This window comes from Tachysurus vachellii, chromosome 24 (genome assembly GCF_030014155.1).
Source record: "Tachysurus vachellii isolate PV-2020 chromosome 24, HZAU_Pvac_v1, whole genome shotgun sequence".
NCBI classification, from domain to species: domain Eukaryota; kingdom Metazoa; phylum Chordata; class Actinopteri; order Siluriformes; family Bagridae; genus Tachysurus; species Tachysurus vachellii.
Window position 1 is genome coordinate 7,273,220 of NC_083483.1, and position 4,736 is coordinate 7,277,955.

The following is a 4,736-nucleotide window of genomic DNA, read 5'->3' on the forward strand; positions in this document are numbered from 1 at the left end:
TCCCCATCTTTCACAAAGTCTTTTTTAAAACTTGCATATATTTTTTAGTTTAAAATTTTTTTCTACAGAACTGATATTATAAAGCCTTCATTTTTACAATCCAGATTGTCCGAATATAATTTAAGCTTCTTTCCTGTATGTTTGTTATTTATATGATATTTTCAATATACAGTTGTGCCTGTGTGCAATTAAACAGACTTTCCTTCTGATATTATTTGAATATTTAGATTGAATGATAAAAATGTTCTGGAATTGAACGAATGCTACACATGATGCAAGATGCTAATGAATTTTGTTCCAATAAACGTATCAGTCATTTAAGTTATTACACAAACGAGTATGTTTTAGTGTTTTTCATTTCTTCAAACAGACATGGCATATCATTCGTCTTGTTTACATTTTATTCTTGGATATTTACTGTACAGACGCTGACTCGAGCTGGTTTAGGAGACGAGTGAAGGCATGCTGAAGATGCATGTCGGTGCATTTAGAGCTAAATTCATAGCTAATGTGGTGAGAAAGAGTACTCCAAGCTGGGAGCAATCAATTTGCTGGGGGATTCACTGGAGACCTTTGACATGGCAGTCATGGACCTGAAAGCTCTTAGACATCTCTCCATGCTGTCATGTTAAAGCACTGAGCATCGCAGAGGTTGTCTTTCCTGTCCGTGCATTCGTGTTACACATGCACCAAGACCTCATTGAACGACGGGGGAAATAACGTGATCAATAACTGCCTGCTTTAGTTTATGGTCCTGGTGCCTGGTCCCTATATTCTTCCTGTCTCTGTGCCATCATGATTAAGCCTGGGTCAAGTAGAGGCCTCTTCTATATCGATCAAATTTTATTTAATTGTCTGTTGCTTATTATAGAACTGAAACTACTGTATGTGCAAGTGAAGACATGAACAGCATAGTGGGATTTTGTCTTTGACTTAACAGTAAAACACATTTCCTCATATGCCTCAAATTAATGTATAATTCTATTTCCTTTTTAAAATAGCAGATTTAGAACTGATTATGGCAAGTACTTTCAATTCAATTCAATTCAGTTTTATTTGTATAGATCTTTTACCCATGGACATTGTTATAAGAAATCTAGTACAAACATTTTATATTATACAAAGATTAATATACAAAAAATTCAAGATCAATATTATACTTATATTTAAATGTGTTTGTATTTATCCACAATGAACAAGCCTGAGGTAACTGAGGAAAAACTGCCTTAGATGGAAAAGGAAGAAAGACTGAGAGGAACCAGACTCAAAAGTGAACCTCATCCTCATTTGGGTGACACTGGAGGGTGTGATTATAAACACCAAAGAGTGTTATAATATAATAATGTCCTTTATACAGTCAGATACAGTCCGATAATTTTGTTCTGATTAGAAGGTTGTTGTCCTCAAACTGAAATCCTCAGAAAAATTGAACTGGTATCTCTCTAGATGCCTTACAAGGATCCTTACAGGGTTGATGGACTCACTGAAGGTTGGAAATCTTCATGAAGCGTAACACAACTGGAGCTGGCACAATCTCTGGATGCCTCGGGATGTGTGGAAAAAAGAGAAGAAAGTGGAGAGGAATTAGCGTAGCTGCTGTTCTAATATTAACCAGCATTAGACGATAATGTGCAATTGATCAGATCTACAGAAGCACGAGATTATAGGATGTATTATGTGTCTTTAATTTACATTTAAACTGGGAGAGTTTGTCTGAGCCTCGAACACTATCAGGAAGGCTAAATAACAACGTTCAATAAATAAATAAATAAATAAATAAATAAATAATAAAAATGTTCTGTCTTAGATCTTATTTATTAGATATTGAAATCTTTAAAGGACAAATCCCTTCACAACAAATTTCTCACAAAGCTTCACTCGCTCTTTCGGTGTCTCTGATGAAAGGGATTAGAGGAATGTCTTTGAGGGAGTTCCTCTTGTAAAGTTCTCTTTGTGTCTCTGTCCTCTGTGCTGGACTCTGAAAGCTGAGATGATGTGTCCCATACTGACTGGATGCATTCAGACCTCACAGTATTCATATGCTAAAATGCCAACGCCTGAAATTCCTTGTATGGATTTGTATGATTATACGTATTGTATAATGATATCCATGTGTGATTGTGAGGTTGTGTATTATGTTTTAAGATCAATTTGTACTAATATGCTAATTATGCATCTTAAATCCTGACTCTTCATTTCAAGGTATTTCTTTTAGATTTAAAGAAAAAACTCTCTTTATTGTTTAAGAACTTCCATTTAGACCCACAAAAAAATTATTCCTGAATGTTTCCAAAGCCACAATGTTATAATAATTGTTGATGTTGGAATTGCTTTATTTGTCTGAAAAAACCTTGGAGAAAATTTTATCCCTGTAGACACATAAAGTTGTAACCAATGTCATTGATTTTTTTTTTTCCCATGTCTCCTTTTTTTGGTTCTAGAAGAGGATTAAAGGAGTGTTGAAATCCCTATTTCGGATTATGGCACGTCTGTGTTTTGGCACAAAAAGACTGGTGAACCGTTAAGTAAGGGTCAAGCATCAATGCAGCGCTGTAGAAGAAGGCACTGAATAGTGTTCACTTATGCATGATGTTCAGCTCACTAGTGTTACTAGTGTTACTAGTGTTAAACTCTTTTTTTTTTCAGAAGTCAAGGCATCTGAATAAAACCAACTGTGATGACTGAAAAATGTGGCTAATAAATATATTTTTATTTCCTAAAAACAGATAAATATCCTGAAAACACCTTAACCAAACCTTGACTATAAAATTAAAAAATAAAATAAAATAGAATAAAGAAGAAAAAATATACGGATTTAATAATTTATCTCTAATGAGCAAGATAGAGGATAAATCCTTAGAATTTACAGCTGGCAAAAAAAAAAAAGGTTGAAAAGGTCTTTTCTGTTTGTAGATAATTCTACTTCATTTGAGTTTTAATTTCTAGACAGAAGCAAATTTAATTTTAAGAAGAAAATGTTGTCTAGAAATAGGATCGACGGTTTGTTCTCTAATAATCATATACTGAAAAATATTTGATAACTTTTTCAAGATATCTTCACCTACTACTGATCCAAGCCATTTATATGTTTTCTGATTGGATGAATTATCCTCAGTATGAAACTTGTTTGCTTTCTCGTTCTCACTAATCTTTATAGATGTCCTGTATGTCCTGCTCTGTGCTTTTATCTAACATGAAAACAGGCCAGAGAACAAAACACAAAGAGAAATCAAAAATAAAATACAAAGAGAAAAACAATCAGGAAATAAAAATACACCTGCTGAAAGCGACTATATGTAATCGTTTTGTTCCTATACTGTATTTGAGAGAGCTAGCTGGAGTTAGCGTAGAATTAATCCCGAACACTCTACAATTACTTCAATCTAGTAATTAGAAACGTGGTTAAATTTAGTTTCATATAAACAATGTTTTGTTGGGAAACATAATATTTTGGCATAAACCTCCTGTCTGTCAGTGTTGGAGATTCATTACTTTTCCTTTTCCTTATCCGAACTACCTCGGGTCACGGGGAGCCTGTGTCTATCTCAGGCATCATCGGGCATCAATGCAGGATACACCCTGGACGGAGTGCCAACCCATCGCAGGGCACACACACACACTCTCATTCACTCACGCACTCACACACTACGGACAATTTTCCAGAGATGCCAATCAACCTACCATGCATGTCTTTGGACCGGGGAGGAAACCGGAGTATGAGGCGTGTGAGGCGAACGTGCTAACCACTAAGCCACCGTGCCCCTCATTTTCATATATTTAAAATATTTATATATTTATCATTTATTATTATTATTTATTTATTTTTCACACACAGTTCAGGATATGTTGTCTTTTCAGACCACACCGTCTATCTCTTTCCAACAGACTGCAACAACTGCACGTCTTTTTCGGCCTCTCATTCTTCTACTCTAAAGACAATCTTGCTCTCTGTTTCCTTATCTGCCTTTCTTTCTCTATGGGGGTCATACAGGATCACAGTAACCTCAACGGTCAGGGGTGAAAGTGCATTCCACTCCCCCTCACCCTGATAGCCATCTCGGCTCACATCCTCCCCTTTATGCTATTCTCGGGACGCAGGAGAGCCACGGGTGGCGTGTGCAAGCCGTGTCGAGTGACTACGTTAGCTAAATCTGATGACTTCTTTGCCAGGGGTCGTCACTTCCACTGAAATATTTTAATAGAGACTTTTTTCAATAATGATGGTTTCTGATTATAGTCACATGATATCCATACATTCTTTTTGTGTTGTTCTGGTTATTGAACATCGTTGAAATAAAGTAAGGATTGAAAAATAATTTTATATTAGAAATTAGCTTCTGGGGTCCAACCTTGGGCTTAAGAGCAACACTTTCACTATGAGACATCAGTCACCTGAGCATGTGTGACAGCTGTTCACCTTTGACCCTGACGCTACGAGGTGTCAGGGTGAGTTAGCAGGAGCTGCATGTCACTCAGCACATTGTACACTTCAATCATCTAATTCAACCCTGCTGTCACAATTCCCTAAGAATCTGTAAAATACAGGCACAGATAATTATTTTTTAAAAAGCTTGTGCTTGTATTTTCTTCATTTAAAGAACTCAACACTTTTTAAAGATGTTTTTTTTATTTTTTGACTGTTTTTTTTCAAGATGATTTGGGATGCATTAGGGAGGCTGCGTGGATGAAGGAGACGTCCGAAGGGAAACAGATAGCGTCCGTAGTTTGTCTGAAAC

General features: G+C 36.0%; 1 protein-coding gene across 1 annotated transcript in view; it reads right to left on the reverse strand.

The window, feature by feature from the left end:
• irs2a (insulin receptor substrate 2a) overlaps positions 1-4,736 on the reverse strand; it is a 374,597-nt gene that overhangs the window by 127,247 nt on the left and 242,614 nt on the right. The gene's annotated exons all lie outside the window — the stretch shown is intronic.